This window comes from Leguminivora glycinivorella, chromosome 12 (assembly GCF_023078275.1).
Source record: "Leguminivora glycinivorella isolate SPB_JAAS2020 chromosome 12, LegGlyc_1.1, whole genome shotgun sequence".
In the NCBI taxonomy this organism is placed as follows: domain Eukaryota; kingdom Metazoa; phylum Arthropoda; class Insecta; order Lepidoptera; family Tortricidae; genus Leguminivora; species Leguminivora glycinivorella.
This window is the reverse complement of record NC_062982.1, coordinates 19,002,596-19,017,961: the sequence shown is the minus strand read 5'-3', so window position 1 is coordinate 19,017,961 and position 15,366 is coordinate 19,002,596. Positions and strand designations below refer to the sequence as shown.

At 35.9% G+C, this 15,366-nt stretch overlaps 1 protein-coding gene across 1 annotated transcript in view; it reads right to left on the bottom strand.

Annotated features, from left to right (window-relative positions):
• The window catches only part of LOC125231700 (protein embryonic gonad-like), a 165,080-nt gene extending 155,289 nt beyond the window's left edge, over positions 1-9,791 (bottom strand). The window contains exon 1 of the mRNA XM_048137233.1: positions 9,621-9,791. The gene's annotated coding sequence lies outside the window, so the exon portion shown is untranslated. The remainder of the gene's footprint in view (positions 1-9,620) is intronic.
• Between the last annotated feature and the right edge of the window lie 5,575 nt (positions 9,792-15,366).

Below are 15,366 nucleotides of genomic sequence, written 5' to 3'. Positions count from 1 at the left end.
GCAAATCCCGGGATAATGCAAAGAGGATGATGGTGCTAAAGTGACTGATAATTCCGCTCTACCACTATATTCATTTCTGTAAGTAAAAGACTTCAACGCGTTCAACGTCTCTACATTGCAAACACGTCTCTACAGTAGGCGTTGAGGTGACACCGATTAACCCCCTTATACATAAACGTTCACTAAAATGATCAAGCCGATAAAGTTCGTTTGTGAAATTAACCCAAGATTGTGAAATTACGTACTACATAAATAACTATGTAATACTGCGTTTATTTAATAATGCTTCATTTCTTTAAAATAGTCTCAATACCTATTCTAAATTATACTCTATTTTACAAATTTTACAAATGCTTAAAAAACATTATTAGTTTTCCAAGTCGTTGGTGTATACTTTTTTAAAAACAACAGTCCTTTTTGGTGTATCAGCGCAAGGTCCCTACTTTACAAGCGATAAAGGTTACCAGCTCAACTATTTCTGTACTCGTTTCAATTATAGACCACACTTTGTAAACAAAAACTCGCTCAATGTAAACAGCTCGTTAACATGTCAAACTCTTATCACAGGTATCTGGTATGCGGGGAATTCAGGAAATACAGGCCTTGGTTAAAGTGGTGATTAAAAAAAAACAATAAATCCGAAATGTCAGCGCGGAACTATCTCTGTCGGTGCGGTGTGGAGAAAATTGATCACAGTGGATATTAGCAGCACAGTAAGGCATTTTAATAACTCGTAACCCGGAACGCGGATCCGCGTAGAAAAAAAAAATATGAAAAAATATAATCTCGGCATACGAGAGGTTAAGATATTTTTTTTATGGAAATATATTTTTTCATAATATAATTACTTACTACATTTTAGTATACAAAACTGGGAAGTAAATGCTACATATTGCTAGTATATTAGCTACCCAAAATACTATCAGATCTATCATACTGCTCATCATCCTCCAATTACGTTATCCCAGCGACCGCGATCGTCCGTTCCTACATGTACTCTCTGCACCTCGCTGGCGCTGAGCGCTACTCAAGGACAAACCGCACAGCGCAATATTTTGTTAGAAGAATTATTACTGATTTTATACTGTGACTAGACCTTGTTAGGGTTAGTCGGGTTTTCCTTTCTTTAACTTTTTTCTTCACCGAAAAGCGACTGGCAAATTTATATCGAATAACATTTCGCACGTGAGTTCTTAAAAGTCATTGGCAGGACCGGGGTTCGAAACCGCGACCTCCGGATTGCATGTCGCACGCTCTTGCCGCTAGGCCATGCACCTGCGCTGTTTATCTTATTAGATTTATCATACTGTTTGTTTACTGTAGCCTGTGTTGAAACTCACGCACTAACTCGCACCCAGTAATTACTTGGCTGATCAAACAGCAATCGAATCTAATTAGTATCAATACCCTTTCATTAAAGTGGTATTAACGTTCTGATACTTCTGATAGCCTATTCAATAGCTACGAGAAATCGGACGCTGACAGGAAATTGTCCCTTTTCGCACGAGTATTATAATTATGCTAAGATTTTTGAAAGAAACGTTATGTTCAATCGGGGTCACAGGACAGCCTAGGACATTTCAAATTTGAAAATTTATAAATAGCTGCAAAAAACAGGCAATAGATTCTTAATTTTATCATAAATGGAACTTGACACTCTTTTTTTGACATTACAAGAAAAAGTAAACATATTGAAGCTATGGAACAAAGACCTACCTATAAATGTCTCAATACCTATATTATTTTAGACTCTTCTTCGTCGTTCCCTTAATGCTGAGGATTTTATTTTAGTCTAATGATTGACATCACGTTATAAAAGTGCGGTAATAAATTAACTATACATTTTAAAATGCCCTTTTTCCACAAAAAGTACTACACTCTTTACAGGTATATGGTTTTTAGGTCTTTTTCAACCCGCACCATTAAGGGCCATATCGTTCCGATCTGATTTCTATTTGGACTTGTTTTAGTGATATATCGGCGGTGAGATAACTCAACTGTTACTATTAATTAGACAGAATGTAATGTATTTTACGATGCCGTTATAAATGTTAATGATCTGGGTTCAAATCCGGTAATGCACATATTTTTGTTACTCTTACGTAAGCGTAGTAAGTAAGTAAATTGTAAAACATACAAAAATCGCATAGGCTTCAACGTAGCAAACCAGTGAAATGAATTAATACATTATTATGTAATTATATTTCCGCTCACTACCTCGGAAACACGTCACATCCTTTCATGTCAGCGGGTAAAAACGCATTTTATCCACTAGTGGATAAAGTAATTTAACCTTGAATATAGTTAAACTATTACTAGCTTTCGCAAAATGGATTGAAAAATACGAGATGTAGAACAACATTCAAACAAACTAATTTAATTTTGACAAAGTTAAAACGTTAAGTTCGTTTTCGCTCCGTCCAAGCAGAGGTAGGAATCGATCACATCCGGTTAAGCCTCACTAAAACCGCAATACAAAACGATGCACTATCTATAAAACGACACAAAGGTAATGACATAGTAACAAACACGTAAACAGCGAGTCTGTTGTCAACATACGAGTATGTACCTAGCCAACGTCACAATTGCTTACGCTTCGTAAGCGAATCGTAGCTAGCTCTCTCTATCGCTCTTCTGTAGTGGCGCGACAGAGCCAGGCTGTATTTCTGTGTAGCGTCAACAATTGTCACTTTGGCTAGGCAGATTGCCCATAAATACCGGTGAAACTGTGACCACGGTCACACCCTATTGTAAAAACCTTCGTTTCGAAACTTTCTACTGTGAGCTTGAGGCGGACGTTTGACCTGAAGACGCAGACTTAGGTCTAAGAGATCAAATGAAGTAAGTGTTTCAGTTAAGGGTTTAGCTATTAACGCTGATATTTAAGTATTTTACACTAAAACTAACTTCAAAAAGGATAAGATAATTTATCATACCGTTTCATATGATCTGGGTATGTAGCGAAATGCAAAAACGCTTACGATAACATCGTTTTCGTTGCTATCTATCTCTTTATCGCCCTTCGAGCGACAGAGCCAAACTGTTTTGATCGGTTTCTAGCGTCAACGATTTTCATCTAGGCTAGGTCGGCTGATACGATTAAATCCGGTGATAAACCAACCCTTAAGAAAGAAAGAATCAGTCTGCCCCTACTACTATTTTGTCTTGGCATCGACTTTGAAGTTTGAACGAGTATTAGTTACTGCAAAACGAGTGTTGTGTATATGCGCCTTAGGTACAATCGCAGAAACTTTAGATCCTTCAGCCAAGTCAATTTCACTAGCGCGTTTTTATACACACACATACACACATGTACTTGTTTTGTGGTCGTCACAAATAAGTAAATGTCTGTAAACTAACTAGGTTCAAAGCCTGCACCTACTTTCGCCTGCATCTTTACTAGTAACTTGCACTAACCACGCATTATGACGACCTGCGGTCTACCGTAACTTTGCGCGGAATAAAAGGTCAAATGTAAGGAAATTTTGCAACCATTCTGATACAAATTAACACCACATTTTGACACAGATGACGCAATAGTTACGATGTGCTCTTAATATTGTGCGTGTGTGATATTCGTTTTTGTGTTTTGGTGAAAATTGGAACAAAATAACAGTGATTTTGTGGTCAGACAGTCAGGAGTTTTTATTAGTCAACGTTATGCTACTAATATTGAGAACAGAAAATAAAATTTGTTGACCAATCATGCGGTTCATACGTTATATACATATAGGAATTTGTCCTTGCATATTTTTGAAGATAACAACAAAGTGTTATAAAATTAAAAAGCTTTTAATCAGACACTAAATTATTTGATGCATATCATCAATCTAGAAATCATCGTTTTCCCCCCGGTACAAACCAAGATTCGAACCCACGGCCACTTCAGTTCTTAAAATCCTACATTTCGAGTTACTTAATAACCCGTACGTTCCTAAAAGTAACATAAATGCATTTAAAAAAATCGTTGTACGTGAAACAGTACCAACTAACTCCATCGTAGGCCACGTCTTTGCCTTTGGCTAGTCTGTGGCCAAGATGAAGCCCATTTATAAAAAAAAATCACATGTTGCGAGTATTGCAGCTTCCCTCTTGTTAGTTCCTACAGGTACCAGGTAGCATTTGACATACTATTGTAAACAAAGTAGTAGGTATCTAAGCAGCCTTTAAAACTTCCGTCTTTGGACAGGCTTCCTCTCCATTCGTGGAACGCAAAAGTCAATCCATTGCCATCTGCATCCAGTTCTCGCCAGCTTGTCAGCAGATGTCATCTCCCCATCACGGGGGCGGCTTGCCACGACCGCTGGTGTTAGCGGGCTTCCACTCCAGTGTACGTAGCCAAATGCACAAACGCTCAAGATAAATTACGACGCCAAACGCCGCAGAAATGCTATTCGGCTATGGGGTCTGAAGTAGTTTCGCCCAGCGACTATAGTCTATCCGAGCAATGTGCTCAGCCCATCTCCACGTTCTGTGTCCGATCTCCTCCACCATTGTGTGTTGTGTTTTATGTCGTAAAAAATGTTCTACGACATTTTAAATGTCCTTCATTGTATTACCTCGTGCTAGTCCTTAATATTACCATAGCATTTTAATTAGATTGTTCTACGTGATTGACTTTTAATAAAGGCTGTCGGAAAAACCTTCGGTTCAACAATGCGTATAATAAGTTAATTATTGATACATACTTACTTGTATTGATAGTTACTATCACGGATGTAAGTATCAAGATCAAAGGGTTAATAAGATCATATGTGTATGAAATAAAACTATGGAAACGGATTATATCGCGTATAATGAATTTACAATTCATCATGACGTTTCGAACACAGCTTTCGTGGTTGACGGGTGACTGAGGAAAATTACAATGTGCAAAAAATTATAATCCGTTTCCATAGTTTTATTTCATGAGTAACTAATGTAACTATCACGGTAACCGAAGACATTATCATAATATGTGTATTTGTAATTTCATAATGTCAAAGATGTTTACACTTACATACCTATACGTATTTTATTAAGTATAGTTCATTATTCAAATGTGGTAGTAAAATATTCTATTTTACAAATAAAAACATGTAATAAATCATATATGTCATAAGGGGTCCATATAACTTACTATAATATTTATCCGGTCAACCAAAACAAATAATAAAAGCAAAGTTACATCTTCATCAAAACAAGTCAAAAAAACAACTTCAAAAAACTCATAACGCACATCTTTTGTCTCGCGTCATTAGAAATATCAGACTGACATTTTTAACCGCAAACTAATTAACTCAAATTGAATCTCAAAATTAATTGGCGTCAATATAACATTGCGTTATAATGACCTAAAGAAGCACCAAGGTCTTCAATACAAAATTATGTTTCCGTCTGGACAAAAAATTAAAAGAAGAAATATCTTCAACCCAGTATCTGCGCCGCATTTCGAAAATGGTAAAGTTAAGTTTGTAATACTATATATACATAATTTGATTAGGAAATACGTACGTATAATCAATCATGTGTGTGATATATTTGACGTATGTGAGGGATCACAAACACATATGATATTTATTGCGTTTGATTAAGCGGGTCAGGGATCTGACTCCGGATTAGAAAAAATGATACATATGAATATCAAGTAGAGATGGTATTAACCCGAACTATTTAGTATTCGGCCAATTCGGCCGCTTAGCGGAATGTTGGGTGTTCGGCCAAATATTCATTACCATCCGGCCGAACATAAAATATCTGTTACAACTGAACAAAAACGAAAAAAAAAAACCGTAAGTTACATTTAAGATTAAAACGTGTTCTTGTAAAATTGTAGATTACAAGAAGCCTTCATAGCCCATTCTCTGTTTTTAAAATATTTTATTATTATAGTGGATTTAATTTTTTATTCTTAAAAATATTCTATAGTTCTGAGCAACAAAACAAATTTCTTATGTTGTCCGTTGTTTTGTTAGCCAACAGTTTTCATAAAACGAAGCCTATGCTCGGCAGTGAGCGATAAAGGGCTGATAATATATGATGGTTTCTTTTTTTTTTTATTATTATAAATGGGCTTACTCTTAAATTATAAATGTCTTTAAAGAAAGAGTGAATAGGCTACTGAATCGGTGAGCTCCATCATAGAATCTGTCTTCACTTTCCATTAGGTGTGACTAGGGTCAATCCTTAATCAGTCTATAATTTAAAAAGTGCCGCTCAAAATAACTTAAAAAACCTTTCGGTATTCGGCCGAGGATGAATGACGATTATTCGGCGGTATTCTGCCAAAAGTTATATTCGGCGCATCTCTAAACATGCGTCTAGCGGGTTTTATACACGTGTATTAACAGTTTAGAGTAAGGATAACATTTAAATAAGATGGATTGACTACATGATCAAGGTTGTTGATATCAAAAGTTGATATGAATGAGTAGCGAAGCATCTTCAAAGGTGTGTTTTATTGTAAACAGGTAACATAGTAATAAATCAATGTTATTGTTGAATACGTAATTATCATACTCATATAACTATGTAAAACTTGGAAATCTTATAAATAACGTATTAAAATGTTTATTATTTTATTAATTAGGAAACGATCAACCGCATAGGTAAATATCCTAGCCTGAGGAATAGGTACCCATTAAAGGGATAAGAGTATTAACAAATACCTAAGTACATGTAGTATTTCGAATAGAACATGAAAGGATTTTGAAAACAAAAGTCATTCAAACTTAAATTTGAAATTAATTAGATTCCACGTCATATAGGTATAACTTACCTACATTCTACTATTTCTACTATCGGTATTTGTTAATAGAACATGATCTCTTAAACATTATAATTATGTGTTAAAACATCATTATACTTAAAATAACTTCATTAAGAAAGGGCCTAGGGCCCTTCGTGGTCTCTCCAAGTGGTTGAAGATTAGGAAAGTGTCGAAAACTTATGATGAAAACTTGACAAATAAATTAAAATTAAAACTTCATTAAGATCAGAATAGAGGTCGTGGCAACTAGTAATGGGACATGTTTTTTCAGAAGCTATTATTTAATCAATAAAAAAAATACAACAAAAGATATAGTATACCTATTTCAGTAAACACGAATTTACTAAACAAGTGGTACTTGCCCCAGTGTAGAAATTATAAATTAGTAAAAATCACACTCTATATTCATACTGAAATAACTATAATACCTATGTCCTAAATTATGACTGTACCCTTAACTTTAAAACAATAGGGATGTCCCGATAAGTGCAATCTCAGATATCGATATAGATACGACCCACGTGTACCAATCGTGTAATAAAGATAAGATAATCGATAAAAAGATGTACTGTCTAGTGTCCATCTAAAGCGGTTACATGTTCGCATTGATACAGTTTAGTAATAATAATATTTTGTTAAAGGCTATTTACTATATTATTATAAATTAAAAATAATATAGTATCAGCAGTATGCTCGGCTGTCCAAAATCAAAACCTAGCAAGGGACATTTTTTGTCAAAATACGTTTTTTTAATCAATCAGCCTCAAATTTTGAGCTGCGTCTAATGCAAAAACACCTGTATTTCTATCTCAATTAGAATCAAAGTTACGGAACCCTCTAAACCTAGCAAGTGCATATCTTACATGCAAATATCAAAATCAAAATCCTAGTAAGTAACATTTTCAAGTCCAAAAACCTAGTAAGTGCATGCTATACTAGGTTTCTGAGTTTGTAAACGGAACATACTAGGTTTTTGAATATGGAATTGTCCCATACTAGGTTTTAAATTTTAAAAATTGCCGAAGGGTTGAACAAGGAATTCAAATATGACAATAAATAAAACATAGCAAGTCAGTAATGAGTGAAGTTTGAATTCAAACGGTCGCCGTTCCCGCGCCCCCGCCCGCGTTTGTTCCGTTCGGGATCCGAATTTAGGGAATGAGTTTCAACCTGAAGTTTCTAGTTTGTCGTACTTTGCGCTGCTGCGCGGACGCATGATGAATAAAAGTGATCGATGGAGACGAATTTTAGCAGCTACTTTTAGATAGTCATTCTCATTATGTTCGTTGTTTTAGCCCGTGATATTATACTTATTTAATATTGTGTGTGGCGATCGCAAAGTGTTTGTGGTGCTGAATTGTGGTTTTTTATTTGTGATGTTTTAATGGGGCTTGGATCTAGGTATTAACATTCGGAATGCTTTTAAACATTATTTTTGCGATCTATTTTACGAAGGTACCTACTTAACCTACTTATATATATTTGACGATGGCAGCAACTTAAAATAGTTCTAACAATTATGCCTTTCCAATCTACCTAATGGAATAACTGCCAGTAGTACCTAGTGCTTGTAACAGGTTGTTGATGTGCAGTATATGGCGTGTGTTACATATGAAACTATCGTGTTAAAAAAAAGACACTCTAGTTGCAAAATTAGTGCCTTTAATGCCAGAAACAAGGCGTGATTTTTGGAGTCGATTGCCAATTAATGACCTTTCGGATGATCTTTAAACTGGAGCCGAATAGGCTACTAGACTCATATCTAATTTGGCACAATAAATAATTGTCTTCTGTAATATTTTGGGTACCTATTAAATGTGTACGATGTCTACGTATTTTTAATTCAAAAATGTGAATAAATTTTTTTTGGCCACCGAAAACTCTGTCGGCCATGTAGTGACCTCATAGAATTCATGTCAAATCAATCGCTGACATTACATAATACCTTTATGCCTCGTACTTAAATTGTCAGAAAGTGTTGTTTTCGCACTGAATGACTTCATTCACAGAAAATTTATAGATGACATGGCTGATGTTGTTTTTGCCTGAAATATTACGTAAACGTATTCTTTAAAAATATTTTTTTGCGGTTTATAAGCCATAATAAAATATAGTGATTTTTTTTTCCGTTAATTAAGTAATGCTATAAGACAAACTATAAAAAGGGTCAAGTAGCCTATTGTTTACCCGATGACTGATTTTTGTTTTATGCATAAAATTTAATTAATTGTCTAATAATGTTGCCTTTTGTTATTATGATTCCATCAAACAAATATTATAATGTGATCAGACACGAAACGACATTTTGATATTTGCTAGTCCCTTTTCGGTGAAGGAAAAAACGTGAGGAAACCGGACTAAGTCCAATAAGGCCTACTTACCCTTCGGGTTGGAAGGTAAGATGGCAGCCGCATTTGTAAAAACTAGTTCCTACGCCAAATCTTGCGATTAGTTGTCAAAGTGGACCCCAGGCTCTCATGAGCCGTGGCAAATGCCGGGATAATGCGAAAATTAACCATTTAAAATACTTAGTAAGAACACTTGCTAGCTTTTTGTTTTGTAATTGACGAAACAATACTATTATTTTTTTTGTAATTAATTGTTAGTAAGGCACATAAAAGTTCTAAATAGACACATACATTTAGTTTCAACAGTTTGTCTTGTAAAGCAAGTTATACTTCTTTATATAAAACCAAGTCTTGTGAGAAAAAGGTCTTTGGTACTAATTTTTTTTAACAAAATCTTTGTTTGCCTCTCCTGTAAAATTTCGGTAAATGCACTTGCTAGGCTTTGATTTTGGACAGCCGTGCTGTTGCTGATACAAGTTATTTTTTCAATCAATTATATTTGTCACATAATTTATTACACTTACCTTAGTTGTTGAAAAGTTGACTGTCTATATACACGATTATTCCTGGATTTTTAATTAAAAAAAAAACCGGTGTCCACTCAGCTGCAAGATTCGTTCTCCATATTTACACAAAGCACTCACAAAAAAACACAATAATCAGTTCATCAAAATAAAAGTCCATAAAAATACTCGCAGTTTAAAAAAGAAAAAAGTTGCGAATTCGTAAATCGAACGCGTACGAGCGCCTGCGCGTGCGTTTCCCTCGCCTCACTCGGATGTGGTCCGTGTGTGACTGTAAACCCATCTTGCACTTCACGAAGAAGATACGTCGTGTGTCCCGCTCGCACGCGGCGCGTGGTTATAGTGCTGCGCCGTTCACTCTTATTATCAGAGGTTAAGCTTGGCTCATCTGTCAGTTGGCACGAGGCGGCCGGGTGGGAAGGTCGCGTCCGATAGTCCCGTTACTTTCTCTACCATAATGCACGTAGTCTATGACGTCTGATGTCCGTTTTATTTTCTTACTAAACTAAAATTGCTTTTGGTATGATGTAAAAAAAGAGATAAATCATATTTTAATTGGGTCATAAAAATAACATTCACAGCATCAAAGTTATGCATAAATAAATTAAACAAAAAATATGTAGGTCAAAGTTTAAATGAATATTAATATCATAAATTCGCATTTATGATCTACATAGCCGCTCCAAATTTCGTCCGGTCGTCAGCCAATCGCGCGGTCGCGAAATGACAAGCACGCTAGATCATTTAGATCATTCGCGGCGCGCGCGCGCTATTGGCGGCCGACGCACAAACCACGCCCGGTACCGTTATAGGGGGCATTGACTTAAGTGGGGATTTGGATCAATCTCATAAGTGGTGGGGTGACATTGGTAATTGTGAGTTGTTGATTGGATTTTAATGAGAGCGGTTACACCCTGTATGTGCGTACTGCGTATTCTGTACATCGAGTACCTACGTTATTGTAACGTATATTAAAATGTACCGTAGCCTACACTCAAAAAAAACTAAATTGTCAAATACTAATGTGTCTTTATTGTCAAATAGTAAGCTAGGAATTAGTTCTGTAGACCTAAGTAATATTCTAATAGTTCTTTTTTTTTTGTCATGATATTTTTATGCAATAAAGTTTTTATCTATCTATCTAATATCTATCACTCTAAATAGGTGTCTTTGACAGTCCATGAAAATATTGTTTTTGGTTCTTATTAATCAAAATAATTACGGAAATATGTTCAAAATAATATAACTCATAAGAGATTATTTTTATTTTATATCCTTAATTAATAAAAAATACAGATATTAATGCTCGTTATGAATAATACAATTATGTCATCATTAAAATAATGTCATGTCATGTCATCGTTAATGTATTTAAATTTTAGTTTAATTGTTAATAAAATTTGCCTTTTAACAAACTAGGAACAGCTCAAAAATATCAAGATTTACCGTGTAATGATTTCATTTTAAATTCAGGATGTTAAAAGATAAATAAATAAAAATATTCTGCACGTTTCCCCCGTTTCATCTTAAAGTCAACTTACGACCCACATTTAAAATAAGTTATGAAAACGATGCTACCGAGCAAACTTTATGTCTTCGTGTCGCAATAGAGTTGTAAATAATAATGCATGGAAATAAATGTATTTTGTAGGAAGCTGGAGTTCAAAAGTCATCTCATGCATACAAAATAACTAAAGATTCCTTCAAAAGTAAACAAATTGTTTTCAAAGAAAAATTTAGCGCTCTACGAGTACGTTTTAAAGTTCGAATTTGTATGGAAATGTCCAGAAAGTAGACATCATTATTTCGCTTGGTGTATGCCAATTTTAGTGCATACATAAATACCCACACACTCGTTAACTAAATGTTAGGTATTCCGTTATATGTTCCATACCAACCGACAGTTATTTAAAACTAACATTAACCTTCTATTTAAAAAAAAAAACCCTCTTTGTTATTAAAATTAATAAGTTAGCACACACATAATTTAGCTCGAATAATCCTGATTCGATAGTTTCAGTGCCCAACGGTGAAGGTTGCAAGGCATGAATAGGTGTATTTGGTCATCGAAAACGTCAATTGATACTGACACTGACTTATACATTTTATAATGTATGTACAGGTAACACCGTCAAATTAAAAATCCGATATTTTTATCAACACCTCTTTTGATCAGGCACCAGGAGTACTTAAGCAATGTAGGTTTTCATGTTATTATTAATCGTCCTTTGCCTTGTATTTCTCAAAATTGAGGGTCATGCCTGCATCACTTTCTTTCCGAGTAAACTTTTGCAACTGCTTGATATAAATAAATAAAAAGCTATAAGCAGCCAACCCTTAAACCCAACCGCTTACCATAAAATAAATACCAGTCTAGGTCAAAGCAGATCTAGCACAGTGAAAATCTCATGGAAAACCACAGTCAACTCATTTATGCAACACAGTAAGTGAATTTAAGTAGGTACTAATGTAATGTGGTAGTCGCAAGAGGTCAGTCGGGTTGAACATTGCGTTTACCAAGTCTGGGTCTGCCAACTCGTTAGGAGCAAATGGTTACCAATTTTACATAAAGCAGATGGTTTGTTGGTTTGTACTTTTGAAATTGGAATGTATTGTTGACGAATGACGGTCGATGGTAACACCCGGTAGATATTAACCCCCTTATTCATAAACGTACTCTAAAGTTATCAAGCCGGTAAAGTTCGTTTGTCCTTTTCTATCACACCAATACGTCGGAAAGGGAGGTATGAATAAGGGGTATTTATCTTGAAAGGTGAAAATGATTTTTTAGTCGATGGATCATTTCTCTAAGCGAGTGTTCTATTATTTGACAGGTTACCTTAGTTTGGACATTCATTGCATATGAGGCGAAGCGAATTAACCACGAACTAACGGTCATCCCCTGCATGAATCTAATTAGAAAATAGTGAGTATAATATTACTAATAACACATTGTGATACGAACGAACGTTGAGTAAAATCGTTTATTATAGTCAGTATTTAGTTTTGAGTCATTTGTATTTCTTTTTAACTGATTATTTTACTAATAATGCTTATCGTGCAGTCAAATGTACCTCATGAAAAAATTTTTTGAATACCTGCTCGATTCAAATTTAAGAAAAGTATTTCATATATCATCAGCGATATATCAGCGTCAAAAGTCATATTTTTTCAACAAACGACGTCAATTTTGACACTGCTAAATCATATCTGAAATATTAGATGCAGAAAAATCGAATCCCCGTGCCCGTGTGGTGACGGGTTAAGAATTTCACCACCCCCTTTCTTCCCGAGGGTGTCGTAGAAGGCGACTGTGGGATATGGGTTAAATTGTGGCGTAGGCGAGAGGCTGGCAACTTGTCACTGTAATGTCACAGTTTCGTTTTCTTTCAACCCCTTATTTGCCAAGAATGGCACTGAAACCTGAGTAGTTTCATGTGCTCAGCCTACCCCTTCATGGGACACAGGCGTGATTGTATGTATGTATGTAAATCGAATCGGGCAGTCCATCGTATGAGATCCTTTCAACCAAGCTCACTCATTCGATTTATTCACACCATCATAACTCCATTCGCAGCGTTAAGCAAGTCAAAAGGCATCGGAATAAGGAGTCCATTATAAAATGGGTTGGTCTCGCAATCTGTCGCGGTAAGGCTTTATCGCGCGCGCGCTACAAATTGCTACGAGTTGAGGTTTTTTGCGGAGACCGAACGGGCTGCGTCCTTATTCTGGACACTGCAATGCATTCGTAACAAGTTTAGATATTGTTGCAGCCAGACTTACACTATACATACACTATATGTAAGGTGAATACAATAAATAACTGTAATTTAACTGAATTGCAATAATTATGTAAAATTAGTTAGTTACCTTTCGAGGTCTTTAGGACTAGAATGAGGACATAAATTCATTTTTGTTCATTGAAACATCTGCAATAGCTTTTGCATAAATTATAAAGGAAAAACATACTGCTTGAGTGATTATTGAACTACCGGACTCTGGATCTACTCCAGCGCTATACCATCTGAGTCCCCAAGACCTCATCTATAGTGAGCAAAACTTTCGATCATAGGTCAAGCGAAAGCGAAATCCACTGTAACTGGTGGCTAAACTGCAATTGGTGTTCCCTATCAGCATATCAGCACGTGGAACCATCTATGTGTGGTGTAGTTTTTGCGCGTTCTTAGGCGGTCACATTTTTGTATGGGATGGTATGATCTTTTTAAATAAATAAATAAATATTACAGGACATTCTTACACAGATTGACTGAGTCCCACGGTAAACTCAATCTGAAGGCTTGTGTTGTGGGTACTGAGAGAACGATATATATAATATACAAATACTTATATACATAGAAAACATCCATGACTCAGGAACAAATATCTGTGCTCATCACACAAATAAATGACCTTACCGGGATTCGAACCCGGGACCGCGGCTTAGCAGGCAGGGTCACTACACGCTAGGCCAGACCGGTCATCAAACCCGGACCGGTCTGTTTATATTTTAATCTATGCTATCAAGTGAGGCATCTTAGCACCTTTAATCTACGATTATGCCAAAACACCTTTATGCACGTGTCCCATTGATTTTTGTGACGTAACATTCATCTTCTCACATTTATAAATGACGGGATTCCGTTATTATATTTTGAGGTGCAGAACCTTTAAAAACCAACCTTCTTGGCAGCACTTGACATTGAAAGCTTAGGATGTCCGATTTCTAAATCCTACTTCAAAATCGTATTCACGCGAGGCGTGAAATTCCAATAAGATTCCTAAATTCCCTATCAGAATCTTCTTCTCAGTCGTTCCCTCATGGCTGAGGATCGTGACCAACAGTGATTTCTCTCCACTTGACGCGGTCTAGGGCCATATGGACTGCCATCTGCATGGAACCACAAGCTTTCTTCACGGTCTCAGCCCACCTTAGCGGTAATCCACCCCTGGAGCGTCGGCCTTCGACCTTGCCGAGCATAATGTTCCTTTCGAGAGTGTGCTGTTTAGAACGCATGATATGCCCGAAGAACCTGAGTATTTTCTCCTGTAGGGAATTATCAGAATAGGGACATTGGAATGAGTAAGCAGGGTGTCAACTAATAGGATTTATTATGATAGCGTGCCGCCGCGACAGTGCCTACGAAACTAACACCGAGTTATGAGTTGGCTAACGTCTCAAATGTATGCACAACTTTGGATCGTATTACTTAAAATACTTTTTAAAAAATACGATTACAACCAGTCTGGCTCAGTCGGCTGAGCCGTGGGCCTGGGTTCGAATCCCGGTAAGGGCATTTATTTGTTTGATGAGCACAGATATTTGTTCCTGACTCTGAATGTTTTCTATGTAAATAAGTATGTGTTTATCTATTTAAGTATGTATATCGTCGCTTAGCACCCATAGTACAAGCTTTGCTTAGTTTTGGAGCTAAGTTGATATTTATGGCAGGTTAAATTATATAACGAAATGTAAAACATCCTTTAATATAGTTAATTATAAGGTGTATTAGGGTAATTCCGAGAGTCGTCTAATTACGAAAGTCGCATAAAAATCAATAATGTTGATTTTTATGCGACTTTCGTAATTAGACCATCATATCAAGATTCCCCTTTCGGAATTATCCGAGCATTTCTGTCATTCGCAATTACCCTAATGCACCTTACCTACAATTTCAGAATTAATTTTAGTCTTATAAAATAGTGGCTTTAACCACATTCCAGTTTAAACCGTAAATCTTTTAAGATT